This window comes from Tamandua tetradactyla, chromosome 15 (assembly GCF_023851605.1).
Source record: "Tamandua tetradactyla isolate mTamTet1 chromosome 15, mTamTet1.pri, whole genome shotgun sequence".
Lineage (NCBI taxonomy): Eukaryota > Metazoa > Chordata > Mammalia > Pilosa > Myrmecophagidae > Tamandua > Tamandua tetradactyla.
Window position 1 is genome coordinate 70533636 of NC_135341.1, and position 25934 is coordinate 70559569.

Below are 25934 nucleotides of genomic sequence, written 5' to 3' on the forward strand. Positions count from 1 at the left end.
CTAGCTGTTCTTTGGAGCAGGGGTGAGCTTGACCTGTCCTATTCTGCCATTCTAAATGCATGATTTTCTAAAAACAATTTCAATGCATTTTTATAGAAGTTTCTGTCTGCAATCAATGAACAATTAAAAAAAATAGTCTGGTTTCAAAGATAATTTCAGAAAGTATTTTCTTTAATCTTTTCAGTCTATTCTTTGTATTTTAAAACTGCTTTTACGTAATTTTTTATCTGAACTGAATTTTAGATTTTTAAAAAAATCTTTGCTCTATTTTCTAATTTTTTTCTATTTGTATTGACTGCTGTTCAACTTTTATTCTGCATTTAAAATTTGTTTTTTTTTGATCTGCTTAATAACTTAATTATTTTTTTAAAATGTGCTTTGCCATTTAAAAAATGTTTCTTTTTTTTGGTTTATTTTTAAGGCTTTCTGTTGCTTGGAATAGTCTTATAATGTTTCTAATAATTGAAGAATTTGTTGTGCTAATTCTGTTGTGTCTTGTTTGTGTTGACTCTCATTAATTGTGTTCAGTTCCTTATGTTTTGTGGCTTTAAATTTTTGCCTTGAGTAGTATTCTTTAGAAAGCTATTGGATTCTTTTAGGCCTGGATTGAAGTTACTTTATTTTACAGAATAATTGCATATGCTTTTTTCAGTTGCCTGGGGGTACTTCCAGTTTAAGAGCACTTTAAATGACATCTTCGTATGAGAGTTATTAGATTATACAAGTTAGAGTGAATTTATGTTTAGAACCTTTGAGACAACTACTTTGTGATTACAGTTTCAGGAGAATTGACCTAATATTCTCAAAATGACAAAATTATAGAAATCAAAACAGATTATTGGTTGACAGGAGCTAGTGATGGTGAAGGATGGGATTGGTGTGGGGGAAGGGGTAGCTGGAGGCGGGCTTTGTGGTGATGAAGTATTTCTGCATCATGAATTCAGGGATGGTACAGGAATGTACTCATACATACAGTGTACTGGTGTCAGTTTCCTGGTTTTGCTTTGTACTGTGTAAGATGTAACCATCGAGGTAAATTGGGTGAAGGGTACATGGGACCTCTTTTATTCTCTTTGCAACTTCTTTTGAATTTATAATTACTTCAGAATTAAAGAAAAAGAAAAAAACAACTTTGTGAGGTCTCTTTTTTTTTCCCCTCCTTCGTCTGGTGCCATCAAGACAGAAAGGTGTCCTCTTGCTGTCCCTTATTGTGATGTGAATTATTCCTTTTATGATCTTAGTATGAGGATGTTGTTATATCAACTTTATGTAAAAGTTTCCTTTTGAGTATACCCTTTAAAGTCTTTATCTCCTGAGCATTGTGCAGCCATCAGAATGAAACCCAGGATCATCACTGGTAGGTACATATCCTCAGGATGAAAGTTGGTTTGCGGGCTTTCTTTTTCCCTTCTTAACTTTCTAATTCCACTTAGTTTATATGCGAGTATCGCATTTTCTTGCTAGTTAAGTAATCATTACAATAGAATTTTTCCCACTCTTGTTTTTAAAGTTGTACCTGGTAGTATCAAGGTATCTAGTCTACCTGGAAATATATCTTCCAGGTCTGCTGGAAATCAGTATCCCCATCCATTTACAATTTAGTCTTATCAAGAAAATTGTTATTTTGTGCCTCAGCTTCTCTTTATGTTTTTGTTATTCTAGTAACATTTTTCTTCTCTGACTGGTTTATCAGACTTTTTGGGCAGGCGTTATAACAGTTTACTCCCAGTTATGCATTCTTTTGATTACTGCATGCATGGAACATCTTTTTCCATCCTATCACTTTCAATCTATTTGTATCTTTGTGTCTAAGATGAGTCTCTTGTAAGCAGCATATAGCTGGATTATATTTCTTGATCCATTCTGCCAGTTTGGATCTTTTAATTGGTAGATTTAATCTGTTAACATTGAAAGAAATTACTGTAAAGGCATTTCTTTAATCTACCATCTTATCCTTTGGATTTTATTTGTTAGACCTATATGTTCTTTTCCCTCTTTCTCCTTTTATCCTTTAGGTTACCCTTACTGGTACTCTTCAATTCTGTGCCCTCCTCCAGCCCTGTCTCTTCTGTTCTCTCTCTCTCTCTTTTTTTTTTTTTGTCAGCTGGCAGAACTCCCTTTATTATTTCTTGCAGAGCTGTTCTCTTGTTGACATATTCTTTCAGCCTTTGTTTGTCTATGTAAGTTTTAATCTCTCAGTTTTGAAGGACAATTTGGTTGGGTACAGAATTCTTGGCTTGAAGTCTTTGTCTTTCAGGATCCTAAATATGTCATACCACTGCCTTCTCGCCTCCGTAGTGCCAGTTGAGTAGTCCAAAGTCAGTCTTATGTGATTTCTCTTGCACATAGTAGATTGTTTTTCTCTTGCTGCTTTCAGGATTTTCTGCTTCTCTTCAGCATTTGACAGACTGAATGGTGTGTGTCTTGATGTAGGCCTATTTGAATTTGTTCTATTTGGACTTCGTTGGGATTCTTTGATTTGCATATTTATGTCTTTTATAAAGGTTAGTAAAATTTCCCCCCAAACATCCTCCACTAATCTTTTTAGCCCTTTACTCTTGTCTTCTCTTTCTGTGACAACAGTGATACTTATATTTGCGTACTTTGTTTGGTCCATCATTTCCCTGAGATCCAATTCAGATTTTTCCATTTTGTTATTTGCTCTTTTTTTGTGTTTGAAATCAGTTGTCCTGACCTCTAGTTTACTTATTTTTTTCTTCTGCTGTCATGTGTCTCTAGTATATTTTTGATTTGATCTGCCACATCTTTAATGTCTGTGATATCTGTAGTTTTCTATTTATTCTTTCAAATTCCTCTTTATGCTCTTCTAGTGTCTTCTTGATCTCCTTTATGTCATTAGCCATCCCACTGATTTTATTTAATAAAATTATATGAATATCTTTGATTAGTTGTTCCAAAGTCTGTCTCCTTTGGTATTTTAATTTTATCATTAGTTGGGCTGTGTTGACTGCATCTTCATATGTTTAGTGATCTGGTGTTTTCATGGCATGTAAATATTTTGATAGGGTTACTTTTGAAGTCGATTTTCTCCAGTAGCCTAAAACTTTGTTTTTGCAGGATGGATATGGAACAGGATGCGGGGTGTGGGGAGGGGCACTACAGTGCAATGATTGGTTGCAGTACAGGCATATGCACATGTTGAGGATGCTATGCTGGTGTCTTTGAACATGGGGTATGAGTCATGGGGTTGTGAAGGTGTGGTGCAGGGGCCGTGGGGGTGAAGTGCAGCTCACGCAGGCCTTGGAGCACAGGAGCTGGGTGCAGTGTGGGTGACACAGAGGTAGGGTGCGGTAGGAGGTAGATGGGTGGGCTGAGCAGATGTAGTGGGACTGGTACATGCGCAGGATGTGGGTGGGCATGTGGAGCTTCTCAGTCATGAGTGTCAGGGTGTGGGTCACAGGGCACCGAAATCAGGGCACAGGGAGGTCAGGGTGTGGGTGTGATCCGGATGTGCAGGTCAGTACTTGTACAGAGCTGAGGGGGTATGATGTGAGTGGGCACATGCACATATCTGGGGGGCCAAATTCTGATGTACTTATTTGCAGAGGTCAGGTGGGGCCAGGTGGAGTTAAGCGACTGTATGTGCTGGGTGCGAGTGTGGCCTGGGTATGAAGGTGAGTGTCTGCAGCACGAATGTGCAAGTGACTGCCTACAGGTGGCAGGGAGAGGGAGGGGAAGGTGAGGGAGGGTTGAGGGACTGGTCGCTGGTATGTGGGTCTCGGGAGGGGGGGTGGGGCATGACTGTATGCTTGTGCTGGAGAGGTGGGTCAGGTTTGGACAGATTTGCATGTCTGCATGGGACAGGGGTTTGGGATGAGGATGCATGGGGAGGGAGGTTGGGGTGGGAATGTTTGGAGCTCAGTGGGGTGGCAGGTGATGGGTTCAGGTGCATGGGTGTGGGGAGAGTTGCGGGTCACAAGGTGGGGGCCATGCACATGAGGGTAGTGCATTAGAAGAACATGGCTTGTCTTACTTCCTTGTTGTAGTCTTCCTACCTGTGCAGTCCTCATGGTTCCGGGCCTCTGTGTGGAAATGGATGCGCTTGGCTGTTTGCACTAGCTGGCCGATCTGTGGTTCTGTGTTTTTCAATTCTACTTTTTCAACCAGGCACTCCCTATGTGGTGTAGGAGACCCTTTCAGATCACTTACGTCCTTGAATCCCTGTCCTGGTCTTTTTTCTGTTCCTTCTCTGCTTGTTCTTTGGAGCAGGAGTGAGCTCGACCTATCTTATTCTGCCATTCCTGTTATGCTTACTGATCTTTGTTTCCCACTGGTCTTCCACTAGCCATAGTTTGGTTTACTAAAAATATAATGTATTTTAGTTAGTATGTTTATTCATGTCATTCCATCCTGTTTAAATGCTATCTCTTCTTTTTGATTTCCATTGATTCTTCTAGTACTGTTGGCATTTTGAACTGTGTAATTCTTTGTTGTGGGGTGTTGTCCTATGCATTATAAAATTTTGAGAAGCATCTCCGACTTCTACCAACAGCTGCCAGTAGCACCTGCTTCCTCATTTGTGACAACCCAAATGTTTCCAGACATTGTCAAGTGTCCTTTGTGTAGCAACATCTCTCCTGGTTGGGAATCACTGTTTTAGCCTTGTATAATTTGAAGAGCCTTCTCTGATTATTCCCGCCTGTTATGGCTTTTACATTGTGGGTTCTCTATAGTATATTTTGTCTGAACTGTACACTTTCCTTTATTACGTTTTTTGTGTTTGTGTGAATTGCTATATATCTTTCTGTGTATGTGTGTGTGTCTTATTTCTCAAGTTCTACAAGGCTGGGACCATGCATTTCCCATTTTTTTGTTTATTTTGATTAACCCCATGTACTTGTTAGTAGTTTTAAATTTGTTAATTGCTTGCTTTTCCCTTTCTTTTTTAACATGGTGGTAATAAAAGTTTAGAAATTCGAATCACTATAGAAAATGGAAGAGATTTTGAAGCATTCCAAATTATGAGACTCTATTAATGGTAATTCTGATACTTGCAGACTGTAGTATGAATATATAACAGTTGTGTGTATAACCAGTGATAACCCAATGTAAGCTAGATATAAAAATATAAGAAAGGTGTAATGTTGGTTAAATGTGTCTTATATTAGTAACCAGAAAAATGGACAATATGATAAAAAAAATAGTAGAAATATATAATAAGTAGAAGGATTTGCAGAAGCATGAAGATAGAATGATTAGTCCACAGAGCTGGATGAGCAAAATAATCAGGGTAAATCATTAGGAAAGTCGGATGTAGCATTTGCTTAGGAGTGACTTGTGTAGGGCTGACAAATGTTGTATGTGAATTCTAGTAAGTTAAATACATATTAGGCACAGAGGAGTTATCTTTTTTAGTACCAATTAAAGAAAACACAAATTTTGGCCCAGTTGGAAAAGATTGAGCCCAGTTACAGATTCCCCTCACCTTTTTTCCCCCCACCTTTTAAAATTATCATTAATTTCCATTAATAAATTGATGCCTAAATTTAACTGCTTTTGTAAAGTGCCTGAATGTTTCCTTTTGTAGGTCAAAGTCTGTCCTGAGGAATAACCATAAGCATAATATGTATTTATTGTAGAAAAATTAGAAAGTAATGAAAATTATGGAGAAAATCAAGCTTAGTTGTAGGTACCAAAACCAGAATAATCCATTCCAGTCCTATGAATTTTTAATGTAATTAAATAACTTGGCTAGTCACTTTGACAAGGTTAGTTTATAAATGTAACTTTTAGTGTTTTCATATGAACTTTGTTGGGGAATGTTGATATAAGAAGTTATTTTAAAAATGTTCTTTATAATTGTAGGTTTACTTTTGTTTTAGTTCTATTCTAGGAATGTTAATAACTTTAGTGAAAAAAATGCAGCGCTTTTATCTGATATATTCCACTACATATAATGTTATACATAGAAAAGAACTAAGAAATAAGAAAGCCCACCAACATATTAAGAGTGTTTGGTCTTAATAATTTAGGGGAATGGCTTTTTCTCTCTGTTTCTTACATCCCTGAAACAAATAACTATATATGTGTATTTTATAATAGGATAATTATGCACTACTAAAATTCAATTTACTTTAACCCAGAATTTCCCACTGGTGACACTGTTGACATTTTGGGCCTGTTTTGTTGTGGGGAATTTAGTCTTGTGCATTGTGGAATGATTAGCAGCACCACAAGCCTTTACCTAATTGATGCCAAAGCATTCCCAAGTTATGACAACCAAAGATGTCTCCAGCCATTGCTTAAGGTCCCCTGGGGGTGCAAAACCTCAGTTGAGAACCACTGCTGTCACCAATATACCATGTCTTAGAATTTGTTGTAGTTTTTAGGTTGAACTGAAATGTAAGGGCTCTATAGTTCACAGAACCTGCACTCGGGTAAATGAAGTTTGAATCTTCCTAGCCACTTGGGGATCTTACTGAGCCTCAGTTACCTTGTCTTAAGTAGGTAAAACATTACCTAAATTGAAAGGTTGTTGTGCAAATTCATTAAAATAAATTGTATAAATCATTTGATTAATGTTAGTTTTCTTTTCTACAAATGCTGTGCTAAATTATTTGGATTTATCCCCTTAAATTTGTCAAAAACCCATTATTCAATTCTTACTTCTGTGGGAAAATCTGTCATAGTTTAGAATCTACTGCTTGTGGATTTCAGGAGCACTATACAATGGGTAGATAAAAAGTTTAAATTAATATTAAATGAAGACTGATTTATGAGGTCTCTTGTTTTTGACCCTTTCTGGTACTGATTATATTGTGTTCAAATTGTAACAATTAAGCAGTGTAACTGTGTTCTTTCAAGGACTTTGAGCTTCCCATATTGAAGATAGCATTGAATGTCATCTAAGCACTTTTTCCTTTGGGGTTTTTGTCTTCACATTTGAAATCCCACCAATTTTAACATCTTGGGTGTCAGTTCTAATAGAGGAGGCCAGCCTCTTAGTTTGAACTTGGTCCACTAAAGACTTCTAAAGACTTGACATAGTTTACAACTAATGCCCATTTTCCATTCTTACTTTGTAGAACTATAAAACTCTGTCTGATGTTTTAATGAAACATCTAATTAAAGAAATACTGCTAGCAATAATTAAGGTTATTCTTACTGTTTTCCTGCTGCAGAAAATTTTGAAAGACTTGGTACGTAGGAAAATTGTCAGAAAGACCAGCACTATCAAACTGTAAGTATTACTTTGAAAAAGAAGTATAAGTTAAGAATATTTTAAATGTACAGTTGTTTGGGGGGAAATATGTTAGACGAAGATATTATATGTAAAATACATTAGAAGGTATAGTATAATCACATTAATAATTTATGATAACTAATCCTATGCAGTCTTTTAAAAATTGAAAATGTGTTCCTGTGTACTGAGAAGAGTATTTTACCATTATCATTGAAAAATATTTTTAATTCTAACCAGGATTTAATTTATATACATTTGTTTATTTAAAACTACAGATTCCAGAAAGTCATTGTAGTTTTGTAGGCATGTGATTTGTTTGGGTGACTTATTGTTTAGGTTATTTTGCAGAATTATTTATTTGCTGATTTATTTATATATTTCATTATTTATTTATTTGATTATTTAGTAAATTATTTATCTGATGAATTATTAATACATCTTCATGACATGCTTTAAATTATTTATAACTTAATTTTGAGTTTATTGCTTTTAGACGCTGCATTGTTACTGACTAGTTCTGATTTTTTTCTTTGTGGTTTTTGAAAATTAAAGTATTAGCTCTAAGGCAAAAAGTATATTCATTGCAATGCCCATGGATTTTTTTTTTTTTTAGTAATTTATGTTAGAGATAAAATTTCAGTTATGCTTTGTTTAGCTCTAAATATACCTGTTTAAGGCTACTGGTGATAGAATGTTTGTGTCTTGTGTGCGTATTTATTGTATAGTCACTTACAAATAAATTGATTTAGCCTATCATCTATAGATAGCCTAGAATGAGATTGAATATGTAAACCTTGGCCTACTTTGTTCCTTGTATTTATAAAGGGCAGTTCTGTGTCTCGTACTTGCTTTAGAATAAATAATGTAGTCTTGGATATTTTATTTTAATGGCAAATCAGTTTTCCTAGTCGAATATTTCTAGGAAAGTTCGGAGAAATGAATTCTAACTTTTATTTGGACCCCTGAGATAAAAATAAATTTGATTGATGTAGGCTTTGTTTTGTAAATCCTCTTTGTATGTATATCTAGAAAACAGGATTATGCTTGTATAGACTTTTTAAGAGTCATAATATTTATTTCATACATCTCTTATGGCAAGTTTTATTTCACTTCATTTTAATGAAGTAAAATGAGCAAAGATCTTTACAAATGCAAGGTATAGTTTTTAGCTGATAATTTTTTAAATGTAAAGTTTGTGTTTTGAACCAAATAAGATAATTTCTTCTTTCTTCTGACTGTTCTATAAAGTAGTGCATTCATTAGGGTCTCTTGTTGAAGAGACTATTTAATGAATAGTTTAAAGTGGTCATTTGGATAAAAGAGTGCCCTATATTATGGTCTTTATTCTTTGTTTACTTGCAGTGAATTACTATGTATTTATAGTTTTAACACTTCAGAGAGAAGCTGCATTGTGCATTTCAAGTTGGGATCCTATTGAAATATAGTGAAATAGGCCTCTGTAGACAAGTTTCACTAAAGAATTGTAAATTATGCATGTGTATACCCAAATTTCTTATTTTGAAATATTGAATATATGAATATTTAATTGGAACATTGCTTCATATGCTTGCCTTAAAGGAAGTGTCTTCCTTAGATTTATATACAAGGATTTAATAACGTGTATATTGTGTACATATCTTTGACTTCAGTTTTGGAAATGAACAACCATAGCTACTATTAGACAAGGAATTTTATTTTAAAATTTGCTTTATTATTGCCAATATGAACTTCTTTAGAATTAAAAAGCTTCTTTCTTCGATGTTGAATAAGATCTACTATATTAGTTATCATAGTTAATCTACCCAGCCCACATTAATCAGTGTATTTGTGGAGTATTAGCTGTGTCTACAAATGATCATTAGTTATTAGACCACACAGTAGATATACACACATGTACATATGCACGCAAATGAAATTTTCACCCGACATTAAAGTAATTTTTTAGGACTTGTCTTTGAAAGAAGACATTAATGTAGATTTTCATAATTTTAGCTATCATTTATATAAAATTCTGTAATATAGAATAACCATATAATTTATCCTCCAATTCAGAGTAGTTTGGAGAGTGAGAGAAGGTCCTGTAATTATGTCAGGACAGAAGATGTAAACTGGGACCTTATTGGGCAGATTGGGGGCCTGTGGTCACCTTAGTAATAAATAGCTCAGCTGTTACTGAATAATTCCTAATAGTCTTTCATAGTAATATTTAATAGGAATCTTAATTCACATGTTCTGTCTTTAAAAATATTTAATGTGTGACTCTGATGTTTTACTATCTCTAAAAATGCTTATATTGTGTAACTCAGAGGTTTTTTAGCTTGTAAACCTATTTTCAAGGTGATAGTAAAAACGTATTACTATTGGGAACAGAAAGATAAATATGGCAGAATTGGTCATATTTAGTGAATGGTTCTAAAGATTTTCTTCATCTCACATGTTATAGTGTTTTTGGGTGCTTGTTATGCCTTGCAAATCTTCTAATTGATGGCATACTCGACGTACTGAAAACTAATTCTATATTTTATACCTTAAGAATTTATGATTTCATGTTAAGTGAACCAGTGGTCTTCTTTTTCTTTAAAAGCCATGCCGCATATCACATGTTGGTGAAGTTGGCAATTTTGCCGAAACATTTTTGAAAACAACTGTTTTTTCCTTGGTGAAATGTGTGTGTGTGGTGTGGGGGGAGGGGGAGATAGGAATCTCTAGAACAAAATAGTTTAAAGTTTTTTTGGTATAGTTTTCTGTTTATTTCCCTCTTTTTTTTTTTTTTAACATTTTTGAAAACAACTGTTTTTTCCTTGGTGAAATATGTGTGTGTGGTGTGGGGGGAGGGGGAGATAGGAATCTCTAGAACAAAGTAGTTTAAAGTCTTTTTTGGTATAGTTTTCTGTTTATTTCCCTCTTGACGTGTATTTATCTGACATGGCATGTTACAATGACGTGTATTTATCTGACATGGCATGTTACATTTTTAAGGTAATGATTAGATTCTAAAATTTGAAATTTCTAGTTCATTTGTGTCTAGAGCATAAATGATCTGTGAAATTGAACTAGTCAACCAGAGTGGTATGTTGTAGTTGAATGTGCATTAGAAAGTTAGAAAATTCTTATTCATTCCTATGTATAATCTCAGAATCCTTTTGTTCAGAAAGGCCTATTATGCCTGGTAAAAAGAGAAGAGTTAATCCATATATTCTGCCTCGCTTGTCACAATATGAAGTACTTCTGAAATACTTACACTTTCTATATTGTCGATAACGTGTAAAATAGTTTTGGTCCCTGTACTGATATTTTTTTTTTTTTTTTTTTTTTTTTTTTTTTTTTTAAAGGAAAGACAGAGAGAAGGAAGGAAGGATAGAAGGAAGGAAGGAAGGAAGAAAGGGAAACATTTTTAAACATTTTCTTGTTTTATTGTATTCTGTTTCTCCGTTTTTGTTACATGGGCTGGGGCCGGGAATCGAACCGAGGTCCTCCGGCATAGCAGGCAAGCACTTTGCCCGCTGAGCCACCGCGGCCCCCTGTACTGATATTTTAAGAGAGCAGTCAGGGTTTTTCCCATGACAATGTTTCAAATATCTTACCCCCTAACTCCCAGCTGTTGCAAAATTTGACGTGAATGTGCATTTGAATTCTGGACTAATCAAATAGAACTGTATTAAATTTAGAGTTTGCCAAATAAAAAAAAGGGAATCCTGCTATACGTCGAGGATGTTTTACGGCACTAAATACTATGCTGACTGTTCTACTTTGCTAGCTGCCAGAATGCAATATACCAGAAACTGAATGGTTTTTAAAAGGGGGAATTTATTAAGTTGCAAATTTGTATGTTCTAAGGCTGTGAAAATGTCCAAATTAAAGCAAATCTATAGAAATTTCTAATCTAAGGCATCCAGGGAATGATACCTTGGTTCAAGAAGGCCAGTGACATTCAAGATTTCTCTCTTAATTGGAAAGGCACATGGTGAACTTGTTGGCTTCTGCTAGCTTTCTTAAGGCTTCTTGTTTCATAATGCTCCCCTGGGGGCATTTTCCTTCTGCATCTCCAAAGGTCTCTGGCTACACGGGCTCTGTAGCTCTTTCCAAAATTGTTTCCTCTTAAAGGGCTCTATCTAGTAAGCAACCTGATCTTGAATGGGTAGAGACACACCTCCACAGAAATCATCTCATTAAAAGTTGCTCCCCACAATTGGGTGGATCACATCTCCATGGAAAATTAAAAAACTCCCACCCAGAAATACTGAATGAGGATTAAAGGACATGGCTTTTCTGGGGTCCACAAATTCAAACCAGCGTATTCTACCCTTTGGACCCCCAAAAGACATTTTCTTTCCAAATGCAAGCTACATTCATTCTATCACATTATACATTTCAGTAACACAATGCAACACAATAATATATTTCAGTAACAATACAAATTCAAAACAAAATGAGAAATAGTAAAAAATCTCATCAAAGTCAGCTATAGGCATGGTCTGTCCTAAGGCAAAATTTTCTCTGTCTCTGGACCTGTGAAATTCAGAACTAGTTATTTGCTGTCAACATACAAAGGAGGTACAGTCATAGGATACCTATACACATTTCCATACAGAGGAATTGGAAGGAACCCAGGGGTCACAGGACCCAAGCAGTTTCAAAAACCTACAGGGCAAAGTCCATTAGATTTCAAAGTCTGAAAGTCATTTATTTTGGGGGCTTTAGAAAGAGGCAGTACCACCCTTTCTAAGGGCCTAGCAGCAGCCCGCCTCTCTCTGAATGTGACCTTGGGGGACATTAGGGAGACCACATTTTTCTTGGCTCCACCCTCTCCAAGCATGGGGCCATACCCGGGCTCTCTGCTCAACCCCATCATGTGGTGGCAACCAGGCTATCCCCAGCTCCCAAGAAATGTACTGCACCCTCTCCAAGGCCTGAGGTGGCAAAACTCTTCTACTACAGGGAGGTGGAAGTCCCATCCTCTGCCTTTGGGGCAAACTTACCATCTCCAAGTACTTGGGTGGGTCCACTCTCCTGGCCTGACGTTTCTTGATTTTAGACTTGAGTTCCGTAGTTTTGCCTCTGAAGTTATTTTACCTTCAAGTTGTCCCATTTCTGAGCCCCCCAGTCCAGACTGGCAGTGGCTCCATTTATATCGGTCACACAGCACTCTTGTTGGCTTTCTATACAGTAAACAAGGATCATGTCCATCAGACAGCAAGGGTTTCCCCAAATCCTTCCTGGATAACTCCATGTCCAGTCCTGGCTTTCTCTGAAATGGCTGACTGGTTACAAAGTTGGCCATGTCCTCATGTCGGGCACCATTCTCTGAGGTCTCCCTTCCTAGAAGCCCAGAGTTTTCTAGAACATCAGTTTCTGCTTTCTTTGTGCCAAAGAGTTCAGTTCTCAGCTTTTCTCTTTCCTGTCACATTTCACTGTAAGCTGTGAGGAGAACCCAGGCTGCACTTTCCACATTTAATTTGGAAATCTCTCTGCAAAATATCCAAGTTCATGGCTTTTAAAATCTACCTTTCAGCCAAAGCCACTAGTCAGCTTTGCCAGATTATCTGCCATTTTAAAACACAGATCGCTTTTCCTTGTTATTGCAAGTTAAAGTTTGCAATAACACATGCCTCATTTCTGTGTAGAGCCTTGTCGGAGGTTATCTTTAGAGCCACATTTCTGCCAGCAGTCTCTTCAAGGCATTCTAGGTCTTCTCTCACAACTTCCAAAATCTTCCCGTTATCCATTTAAAAAGCCATTCCAACATGTTTGGTATTTGCAAACCGCAGCAGGACCCTGCTTTTCTCGTATCAAAATCCATTCTAGTTTGTTAGCTGCTGGAATGCGATATATCAGAAACAGAATGGCTTTTTAATTTAATGGGGGAATTTACTAAGTTGCAAGTTTACGTGTTCTAAGGCGGTGAAAATGTCCAAATTAAAGCAAGGGTATAAAAATATCCAATGTAAGGGAAAGATACCTTGGTTCAAGAAAACTGATGATGTTCAGGATTTCTCTCAGCTGGAAAGGCACATGGCAGATATGACCTGCTAGCTTTCTCTCCCAGCTTCTTGTTTCATGATGCTCCCCAAGGAGATGCATTTTCCTTCTGCATCTTCAACATTCTCTGGCTGTGTGGGCGCCGTAGTGCTTTCCAAAATGTTTCCCTCTTGAAGGGCTCCAGTAAGCGATTAACCCCACCTTGATTCGGTGGACACACACCTCCATGGAAATCATCTAATCAAAAGTTACCACCGCAGTTGAGTGGATCACATCTCCATGGATAATTTAAAAACTCCCACCCAGTAATACTGAATGAGGATTAAAGGACATGGCTTTTTTGGGGTCCACAAATTCAAACCAGCACACTGACTAAATGCAGTGTCTTAGCATTGATCACTTCAGTATTGATGATGCTCACTGAAACAGTAAAAGCTGAACATAGCAACAAGAAAAATGAAAAGAAAATAACTCAAATGAGTTATGCAACGAGGCATGGCTGTAGATGTACAATCTGTTGATTATATCCTATTTTTTACTTTAATTTGGCTAGCTAAGTAAAAGTTGGAGTATTAACAAGGTTGTATATAGATAGGAAAGCTTTTTATCAGAAACTTGTAGACGAGAATATGACAGAGTAGCTGTCAAATTTCTGAATTATCCTTAGTACATGTTACCAAAAATTATGGGTTGAAGAATGGTTATTTGGAAAAGGATATAATTGGTAAGGTATACTTTTTAGTGTAATTGATAAAAGATTCCTCCTCTCTTCCTTTCTTCCTTTTTTGGAAATATTTTTATTTGTTGTTTCCCCACCTTACTTCCTTCTTGCTGTAGGAGTTCTTGAGTAATGGTGTCAACAAAGGTAGTGCTGTTAGATAAGAATTTTTGGAAATTTGCAGGGGTGTTTTTGCTGGTAACAATGTTTATGGTAGTGTTTCTGGCATTTAATAGGTGGGGATCAGGGATGCTAGGTATTCTGAATGCATGGGATAGTCTGAAGACAACAAAAATTGTAGCACAATTTTTGAATGTTTACTCGGATTAAATCCTCTTTAAAGAAAAATCGTTAATAGTTCAGTATATTATAATACTAGTTTTTATAAAATGTTATTTGAAGAATATAATAATTAAAAAGTGACCTTTGTATAGAGGGGAAGCTAAAGTAGAATAAATAGTCTCAAAATTATTATATAATTTACTTCACGCATTTTTACTTTCTGATTTATAAGATTTCCAACACATGTTTAGTTGAGAAGTTTTCACTTTAGTAAAATGCAATTACTAGAAGGTCAACAATGCTGATTGCAAGTATGTAACAGGATATTTAAGACTCCTTTAGCAATATAAACTAAAATTTAAATTAGTGTATTTCATTGAATTGTATTAATTAACAAAGACTGTTTAAAGATACTTCACTATTGCTACCCCGAATATTAAAAATTTCATTTAATATTGATAAGTGCATTGTTAAAATTGTATATTAAAATTGTTTTTGTGTTAATTACTCTTCAATATTATTCTGATACTGTCTCCAAAGATCTGCTATACAACTTCGCATATTCCTTTCTTTATGTATTCCATTCTCTATTTTAGGAGGATATGGTCTTTAGGGTATTTTTAAATACTACGGATTTAATACCTATATACCTTTCAGTTTGGCACGATTTCTGGGATAGGTTGTAACCAAACTGTCCTATGTCTTTGGATAGGTAATTATTTTGAAATTAGAAATAAAACCCAGGTTAGATACACTCATACCACATTTCTTTTCATTATTTTCTCCGTTCAACCTCCTGTAATTTGTCTTGATCTTTTAATTCTTATTTCATTTTAGCCTTATTTCTTTCTAATAAATTTTAATTATTACACCTTTCCTCTTTCATTTTCCTCTGTTTCTTATAAAGAATGACTTGTAATCTTCTCACTTCTCTTAAAGCCAAATTTAATTATCCTACACAGATGCAGATATCTGATTGTTTTGTTCTCTTTAAGGAAGTTATGCCTAAGTACTTATCTAATAAATATATATATTTTTTACTCTAAGTTACTTTAGTAACTTTTATTTTTCATTAATATTGTGCTTAGGGAGTTATATTGAATTTTTTGAAATTTTATTTGTAGTTAGGGTTTATTTTCTCTGAACTTCATTTCAGGATAGTACAGGGGATGAAAGGACCACTGGGCTGGATGGAGTTGAGCACCATTGTTCTTTAAATATGAATTTTAACACCTGATAGCACTGTGAACTTCTGAGTTTAAAAGATTCTTCCACACTAGATTGGAGCTTCTTAAATGGATGAGGGAAATGCTGAAGCCAACAATTCACATAAAATTAAATATCTCAGCATAAACACTCTTACATTTTGTACTAGTGGCGCTTACTCTCATTTCTGTGGTATTTTATAAATGAAAATTAACTGCTTGTCACATATATATGGGGCTAGAATTTGAGAATTTATTTTGTCCAAAAGGCACCTCAGTGGAATGGGCATAGTTTTTCATCTAATATTTGAAAAATAACTAATGTTAACTATTCAATTATAGGAAAGACACTGAAATTGATTATTGGTCTAATCATCAACAATATTTTTAACTGATTTTTGTTTGATATGTCTAACTCATTCGCTTGGATCATAGAAACTACATTGTTACTTTTTGTTATTGTTTGTTTAGATGAGACCTAATTGCAAAATAATCCAGTTAAACCATGACATGAATCAAAACAGATGTATACATCTATTATAAAGTGTATTTATGTATAGATACATGGTTTTGTTCATTTTCAAAGAGACACTGTTTATATTGCATGTGAGCATAACTTCAAAGATAGATATGACAGTTGACAGTTATTTTATTTTGGTTCATATGGAGTCTGTCATCTGGTGGATAACATAGCCATTGTTATGGGTTTTCCCTCCAATTCACAGGCATCTTTGCCCAAACACAGAACACTGTTTTCTAATTGCTTCCTCTGATATTATTTATTATGGTTACTATCTACTGTTGCCATGTTCATTCAGAGTTACACAGTGGTGTGTTAATGAGATCTGGAAAAGGTCAATCAATGATTTGATAACTTTAGGGGTTGGGTAGTTTTGCTCTGTTGTCTTTCTGTGGATCCCAACTCATCATCTTTTTTCTCTGTTCTCTTTCCTTATTATATGGAAACAGATCCAGGAAAGGTTGAAACTCTCTTGTTTACTTCCACATTTGATTAATTCTTTGGTTGAGTGTTGTGATCTAGGTTGTGGATAATTTTCTTTCAGAATTTAGACCTTTACAACCTTTTCACATTCAGTGTTGTTCTGAGAAGTCTGTTGCAAACTTGTTTTTATCCCATTATATCTGACCAATTTTTATCACTCAGGAAGCTTTTCATTATCTTTGAAGTTTTATGATGTGACTTGGAATGGATTTTTATTCTCTATTTATAGTGGATTTTTAGAGGGCCCTTTCATTCCGGAAACAAATGTCCTTCAGTTTGGAGAAGTTACCTTGAATTTTTTTTTTTTTTTTTTTTTTTAACATGGGTAAGTACCGGGAATCAAACCCGGGTCTCCAGCATGGCAGATGAAAACTCTGCATGCTGAGCCACCGTGGCCTTGCCCTATCTTGAATTATTTTATTCCCTCTCTCTTTTTTTTTTTTTTTCAGTTTACTTAGTTGAATCTTCATCAGCTGGGTAGTGGAGGTAGGATGTGTGGAGATGAGGAAGTGCCTGATGGTGGGCAAAATAGTTTGCTTCTCCTTAATGTCTTTTATAGTAAGTTTTCTTATGAATAGCTTCCTTTGCGAAGTTATTTTTCTCCTTCCCCAAAAATCTGTGATCCCTTTCCTGCTTTTGTCTCTGCTTCCACTCTTTTTGTCCTTGTGAATTATATAAGTTTTTAAATTATTAACTGCCATTTTAGTGGGTTTTTGGAAGGGAGAGGAAGTAAGTCCATGTGGTTAATCTGAGTTGAATCCGTCTGTCAGGTAATAGTCACTTCTTACCTCTTTTTCTGGCTAAGGTATCTTTTCTGATACAGTACCTGAAAGCTATCCCTCATCCCTCAGTAATTCCACCTAACCTTTTACAAACTTTGGTAGAGCACTTTTTACACCATGTTGTAATTATTAGCATGTTGGTTTATCTTCACAATGTGAACAACAACAAAATTTTTTAATCCATGTCCTTGTACAAATCATCATGTATATATATATCTTTTTTTATGATTTTTGAGCAGGTGGGGTAGGTGGTACATGGTCCAGGAATCGAACCCAAGTCTCTCGCATGGAAGGCAAGCATTCTACCATTGAACCACTTGTGCAACCAATATTTCTTAAATGAATGAAAACATAAAATATAAACATGATGTACACAATAGGTAACAACAGGATGGTTTAGGGGGAGGATGGGAATGATTTATTCTTCATTTATATATAAAATATATATATATATTATTATTTTTTTTAACATGGGCAGGCACCAGGGAAACAAATCCAGGTGTCTGGCATGGCAGGTGAGTACTCTGCCTGCTGAGCCACTGTGGCCGGCCCTCACCATAACAGAAAAAAAAAGACAAGTAATTATAGTAGTTAAACTTCAACTCAAGAGAGTGATAAAGATTTATAAACAGTATCTTCTAATTTGGATATATATTTTGTCTCATCAAATCAGTTGAAGGCCTTAAGAGGAAAAGTGATGATTGTAGCAGTCAGAAGGGAGAATTTCCAGCTCTAAGTTAGCCAGCCAACTTCTTCTGGGGAGCTCATTGAAAACTTTCATCAGAGTTCCCAGCTTGCAGCCTACCCTATATAATTTTCACTTGCCCACCCCCATAGTCATATGAGCCAATTCCTGTAATAAATCTAATCATATTTACATGATAAATATGTGTCTCCTATTGGTTTTGTTTCCCTGGAGAACCCTGATTAATACAGAAACACAGGGGCAAAACCTTATGACCTTCAATTTGGCAGTAGAATCTTTGCTTTGCTATCAAAAGCTTGAGAATAAAAGAAAAAATAGATCTTTTGAACTTAATCAAAATGAAAACTTTTGTGCATCAAAAGACATTGTGAAAAAAGGGAGAAGACTAACCATCAAAATTGGAGAAAATAGTTGCAGATCATATATTTGGTAAGTGTTTTAATATCCAGAATGTGTAAAGAACTTCTACAGCTTAGCAACAGAATAACAACCCAGTTAAAAATGGGGAAAAAACTTGAATAGACATTCCTCTATAGAAGATATTCTATATTCACTTGGGTTATAAACACATGAAAAGATACTCAACATGATTAATCATTAGGAAAATGTAAATCAAAGCTGTGATAAGATACCACTTCATGCCCACTTGAATGGTAATTATTAAAAAAAAATGGAAAATAACAAGTGTTGAGAATGCAGAGAACTTAGAATCCTCATGTAATGCTGGTGGGACTGTAAATGGTTCAGTTACTGTGGAAGACAGTTTGGCTGTTCCTCAATAGTTAAACGTATGATTATCATATGATCCAGCAATTTCACTCCCATAAATAAACCCAAGAACTGAAAACAGAGACACAAAACATGTATCTGTATACTAGTATTCATAGCAGCATTATCATAATAGCCAAGAGCTGGAAACATCTCAAATATCCATGAACAGATGACTGGATAACCAAATTGTGGCATATAATACAAAGGAATATTTTTCAGCCATAAAAAGAATCAAGTTCTGATACATGCTACAACATAGATGAATCTTGAAAGTTTTATGCTTAATGAATTAAACCAGACATGAAAGAACAAATATTTTGTTTCCACTTATAGGAAATATCTAGAATAAGCAAATTCATTTAGAAAATATATTAGAGGTTAACGGGCTGAGAAAAAGTCAGATGGGGAGTTACTGCTTAATGGATGCAGAGGTGTTTTTTTTTTTTTGGGTGATAAAAGTTTTTGGTAATGGATAGTGGTAATGGTACACAGATACTATAAATGTAATTAATGCTACTCAATTGCACACTTTCATTTGTTAAAATGGTATTTTTTTTTTAAGAGAAGTGGGCTTACAGAAAAATCATGCATAAATACATGATTCCCATATACCACCCTATTATTAACACCCTGCATTGTTGTGGCACATTTGTTAAAATTGATGAAAGCACAGTTTTATAATTGTAATATTAACTGTAGTCTGTGGTTTAACTTAAAGTTCACTGTGTATGATTGTGAGTTCCATGGATTTTTAAAAAAATATTATTCTTGTACCATATATACAGCCTAACATTTCCTTTTTTAACCACATTCAAATATATAATTCACTGCTGTTAATTACTTTCACAATGTTGTACTTTCACAATGTTGCATTACAACATTGGAAAATTGTATGTTATACATATGTAACCACAATAAAATTAAAAAAAAATAAAAAAGACAGATACCAAGTTCAGTAGAATAAGAAATGTCACAAAATTGTATATTGTTAATTACCATTGAATGGCCCAGAAGGGGCTCATTGTGGTTTAGCTATCTTTGATCATAGGATGTTCACATGTTCTTAATCCTTATCTTAGGAATGATGTATATGAAAGCAATATGGACTGGTAACTTAAAGTTACTTAACAGTGCTCTCAATTGTATTTTAAATATTTATCTCTTTTTAACCCATAGTTCCATTGTCTTTAAAGCCTGATTATTATTATTATTTTCTTTTTTCTAGTATGTACTATAACATGCAAAGCAAAGAAAGAAAAAGCAATAGTTTTCAAAGCACTCTTCAACAAGTAGTTACAAGAGAGACCCCAGAGTTTGTCATGGGATATAATATAATCATTCCAGATTTTTCATTCTAGATGCTCCAGAACATTGGAGACTAAGAAGAATAAATATTTTTTTTAGGATCACAATTGGCTTTTTTTTTCATTTTTGTGATAAATAACATATATACAAAAAAGCAATAAATTTCAAAAATGCAACAATTGGTTGTAGAACAGAATTCAGAGTTTGGCACAAATTTTTACTTCTAGCTGCTCTAAGATACTGGAGGCCAAAAGAAATATCAGTATAATGATTCAGTAATCATATTCATTTGTTAAACCCTACCTTCTCTGTATAACTCCACTATCAACTTTGATCTTTTTCCCACTATTTAGGGGTATTTGGGCTATGCCCATTCTGACTTTTTCAACAATGTAGGGTAGGGAGATGGAACTGTCTGATGTTCTGGAAAGGCTACTCCCTCTAGGTTTCAGGACATATCTAGTCCAGGGACCCATCTGGAGGTTGTAGGTTTCTGGAAAGTTACCCTAGTACGTGGAACCTTTGTAGAATCTTATATATTGCCCTAGGTATTCTTTATAATTGTCTGGAATGGTTTTGGTTGGGATTTGGCAAGTTAGGATAGGTAGCAGTGTTTAACTGAAGCTTGCATAAGAGTAGTCTTTCGACTCTATTTGAACTTGCTCAGCCACTGAGACCTTATTTGTTACACTTCTGTCCCCCCTTTTGGTCAGGATGGCATTGTTGATTCCAAGGTGCCAGGACCAGACTCATCCCTGGGAGTCATCTCCAATTCTGCTGGGGATATTTTAACCCCTAGGGGGATGGATAATGATTTCACTTGCAGAGTTGGGCTTAGAGAGAGTGAGGCCACATCTGAGCAACAAAAGAGGTCATAAAGCCTGACTATTATTTTTATTTTTATTTTTTTGCATGGGCAGGCACCAGGAATTGAAGCTGGGTCTCTCACATGGCAGGTGCAAACTCTGCCTGCTGAGCCACCGTGGTCCACCCAAGCCTGATTATTTTTATACTTGAGTTTGCGTGCTTATTATAAATGTTCTTAAAATTGCTTAGAAGTTCTTTTGGGATATTGCAGTTTTCACCTTTTACTTCATATATGAACTATTGTAATGTTTTCATAAAATTAATTGTTAAAAATTAGGGCTTTTACACTAAAAACACGTAGGTGGTTATTTCTTTGCTGTATAGTAACCTTTTGCTTTATAAAGCATGGTTTGAATTATTTGTTTTATGTCCATGCATTTTATTTAAATTCAACATTCCTCTTTTTTTCCAGAATAAATTTAGACATGGTATTTTCCATTTAAGTTAACTTATTTTCCTCTATCTTGAGACCATGCACTTCATTTAGAGTTTTTTTTTTAAAGTAAAACTTTTGATACATTTTCTTAAATGTATCAAATTCACACTTATACCCATCTCTATTACTCCATTTCCCCCAATTTCTCCATCTTCTTTTCTCATCTTTTCTCTTGTATTCCTCTTTCTAAATTAGATCCACTGAACTTAGTACACATATAAAACTTAATGAATAGCCCAAATCAAGCAAGGAAAGGTTATGGAGCAAAAAATATAATTATATTATTGTATAAAGTTTTAAAATGTTGACTTAGGAACCTAGAGCTGCTTAACATGTGTGATTGCTTCATTGTTTAAAATGTATGCCAATCAGAGTTAATAGAATTTGATCATACTCTAGTAGATTTATGAGATAAATTATAATATTGCATGACACTTCAGATAGAAAACATCAATATAAGTTCAATAAGATTTCTTATTTAAGATAACAAGCCAGTAATTCTTTAAATCAAAGTGGGTATGAAAAAGTATGTATCAGTTTGTGTGAAAACTAACAGTATCTATCCTATTTTTCTTCATCTTGACAAAAAGTTAATTAAGCATTTGTTTTCGCTCACAAATGTGATTGTAAATTTGAAACACCTTGTTTCTATTTAGCTATAGATGGCCCATCAACTTAAATTTCCACAGGCCTACAAAGAAATGGGCTGATCTTAAAAGAATTTTGACAGCAGAAAAATTTTAATGCATGACAAAGATAGAACTTGTTGCTGTGGTATGAAATTTCTTTAGATTAAGGATTAATTAGATGCATCTTAAAGGCTTACAAGAATTTTTTTTAAACATGTAGAAATTGAATACCTCATAAACAAAATGAAAAAGAACATACCTGTTAATGAAGTGACAGGTTCCCCAGGAAAGTGAGAGCCAAGGAATGGGAGTAAGGGTTTTAAGCCTGTTTGTTCTAACAGCAAATGACAGAAACATTTATCCTAGCCTCTGCTAAGAATGCTGTTAACTTTATTCAGGAAATCTATGTGTTGAAATCTCATAGTTTAATTTAGAAATAAAACACTGGGTTTCTTGAGAAATTGTTGCTAAATGAAATAATTTGTGAAAAGAAGGTAGAATTTTCAGTTTCCAAGATTGGGATTTTTAGCTTTTGGCGTCCAGAACCAGCCAAACCAATGATTTTAATTAAGAAATATTTCAAATATTCACAAAAGTACAGAGGATAAATAAGACAGACAACCTGTATTAATCATATATATATATATTTTAAACATTGTGAAACTCTTTCCCTTCCCAGAGATAATCACCATCCTGAAATGGTGTCCATGTTTTTCCTGTCCGTGTTTTATACTATTGATGTGTTCCTGTCCATGTTTTTATACTATTGTGTTCGTTAACAATGAGTGTTCTCAAATTTTCCTTAACTGAAATATTAATCATTATGCGGTTTCCTTTTTTCCCCTTTTTCCCCAATATTGTTTTGAGATATTCCTTGCTTCTGTTTATAGTTTTGGCTTATTCATAGGACAGCAGCAATGAGACCATTTGTGTATCTGCTGCTCTTTTGACAGACATTTAAGGGTCAGCATTTTTGCCCACAGGACTCCTATGAGAATATGCATGCACTTCTGCGGGACTCAGTGTTTTCAGCACAAGTGACAGACAGCCATCAGCACTTACAATACAACATATCCAAGTCCTAGCTTTAGGTAACATACTGAGGCAGTTTGGTGCCACCAGAGCAGTGCATTGTTTTCTCTTTATTTTGTTGGAGATCCTCTGCCTTTACAGCCACACCACTGTTTCCACTGATGGCAAAGAAGCTTGTAGACAATCTTATCATGCAGCTCTTTTAACCCTAATCCTTCTGCATAAAAAATACAAAATCTCTATTTTAAAAATATTTTCCTGTTTTCATTTTTGTTTTATTTTAATCTTTGGGAGGCTAGGCCCTATGCTCTTTGGGGTTTATTTTGCCATAGCAACAGGTGTGCTGGATCTATGAATAAATATGACATGATTTTGCTTAATATGAATAATGACAGTTTTGAGCCCAGATAATTATGTTACCATTTCAATTAATAACAAGGAAATACTGCTTTTTAGAAATGATAAACTCTTGTTTTGTGAATACTTTGTTCTAGAGATTATTTAAAAATTCTTTGATTTAAAATGCATTGTTTTTTGTTTCCGGGACCATACACCCGCCCCCCTCCCCCCCAAATACATTTTTAGCTTCAAATTTACATTACAGATTTTCATTAGCCAGGTTTATTTTACTTTAATGCATTTTATTATTTAATAGAAGCTTTATATTTAAAAGCATTTTTAAATGTACATTACACATTTAAGGTTTGGATTGCGTTATGTCCTCAAACCATTGAAGAGAAAGCCATCAATTTATGAATTTCTTTGACAGTGTGCCCAACTGTCTGAAGCTACTTTACAGAATGCGAAATATTAGAATATTAATGTTATTAACCCTTTCACTGAAAACACGAGTATGTCTCCTCTTGAAATAAAAAACAAGATAAACACATTGCCAGGTCTGGATCATTTCTTGCATATCAGTAGTTTCAGAAAGCTGAAAAATGTTTATGCTCTGTAATAAACAGATGCTGCTCTAACAGTGTAATACATTATGTACCAAAAATGATCTCTGTTTTAATCATAGATGCTGATTTAATGAGACAAGACTATAAGCTTACATCAAAAACTGATGTAGGATGTGATATTTTCCTTTCTGTGTGTTGTTTTTCTACATAATTAATAGAAATACCTTTAACATCACTATCAAAAATTTTTGGAGTTTTTCTTTGTTTTCACATCTATTTCCTTTTTTGAATTCATGAGAGTATGTAATTATCTCGTAAACCCATTTAAGATAGGTACTAAAATATTTTAAAGGAGTTGTATCATTTTACTCTGTATTGTTTCTCCTTTGCATGAAGAATAATCTTAAATGCTCATGTTTTAATGTTTCTACCTCTTTTTATTTTGAGGGGGATGGGTTTTATATTTTCTATAATTTGTGAAACAGTTTTTGGGAAAACAGTCATTCAGTGAATTCGTTATTGGGAGATGAGATACTTGATGCTTAAAGTCTCCCATGCAGTATGTTTTTAGGTTGCTTCTTTGGTTTGCTGTCTGCAGTCACTGGAACCTTTCCTCATGTAAGGGAGAGAGCTCTTCCGTAGGCTCTTTCATTTCCTTTTTACTTGATTTTATTCTATGAGTAATGCTTGACTGTAATTGCTGGCTTTGAGCCCTTAAATTCTTCTGTCTATTGGTTGTGTATCTTGATTGACATATTTACCTTTCTATATGATCAGATAAAAATATATTTGGAAAAATATTCTGTTGTGTTTTTTATTGCACTGGAAGTACTAGAGTTAAAAGAAATTTGGATGCATAAGGAAAAATTAATGATTGAAAGATTCAGAGTTTGTAAATTATTTATTCTGGCCCTGAGGAAGCTGAAAAGCTGAGTGAAAGACTAATAAATCACTTGTGGTAGTGCTGGATGTCACTTCCAATTATTTTGGATGGTTTTGTGATAAACTGCGGCACCTGCTAGATATCTGCACACCCTCCCTTGATGCTGTTAGTGCAGCTTGTTTAGTTGATTATCAAAGGCAAGTTTGTGTAAAGTTTATTTAGGTTAAAAAGAAAATTACTCTTTTTAAGTCAATTTTGTTGCTTTTTTGCATTGTTTTGAGTTTTGTGAAAGTATTTCAGTAACATGGCAGGGAATCTAGAATATCTGTATTAGTTTAGCCAAGGGAAACTGTCTTTATCTTATGTTAAATTAAATACTTGAATTGAGCTTTTCTATTATTCCCAGACTAGTTAAAAACCACTTCTACGGAGATGATTATTATGCCGAAGTTCAAGTCAATCAGTTTGGTACCATTTTATACAGAACCAGTGTGACTTCTTGACTAGACCTTTTTTCTTTGGTTCATTCATTTGGAAGTAGTGGCCCTAAAAGATAGTAAGGTCTGTTTTCACACTGGTCCTAAGCTCAGCTGCTGAGATCCTTGGAGGCATAAAAGAACTGGAAAAAAGTACAGACTGGTCTGGTTTTGGCAGTCAGAACAGAGCTACTCTAAATCCCTTTAGGATGTAAATTGTGAATATCATATAATGTATATGCCCCATGCTTGGATTGTGGTCACTTTTCTGTTTCTGTCAGAGTTTAGTAATAATTTATGTTCAAGCCCAGAACATAAAGTTTATTTATATATGTTCAGAGTTTATTTTCACTGAGATTTTGGTATTAATATAAAAATTTGGACTAGTTGAGAGGACTCTTAGACTATATACCAAAGGAATATTCTTGGTAAATGTTCTTATATTCATTCGGTCAGTTTTCACTTACTTGCTTCTCATCAAACATTTATTAAGCTCATATGTGCCAGACCTCTGGGAACAACAGCTACAACTACTATTAGTAACAACTAACTCTTTTTTAGAGCTTAGTATGCACCATACTATTCTAAGCACTTTACATACATTAGCTCAATTTTATTACAGTAACCCTATAAGCTGTTTACTGTTCTGTACTTTTCAAGGAGCCCTATGGAATGGTCATGAAATAGTGATTTAATATTTCCTCTAGAGTCTATAGAAGGAGGGAGATGTTTACCTTTATGATAAATCTTA

General features: G+C 34.7%; 1 protein-coding gene across 1 annotated transcript in view; it reads left to right on the forward strand.

Annotated features, from left to right (window-relative positions):
* TBC1D5 (TBC1 domain family member 5) overlaps positions 1-25934 on the forward strand; it is a 741161-nt gene that overhangs the window by 74481 nt on the left and 640746 nt on the right. The window contains exon 2 of the mRNA XM_077130039.1: positions 7143-7201. The gene's annotated coding sequence lies outside the window, so the exon portion shown is untranslated. The remainder of the gene's footprint in view (positions 1-7142; positions 7202-25934) is intronic.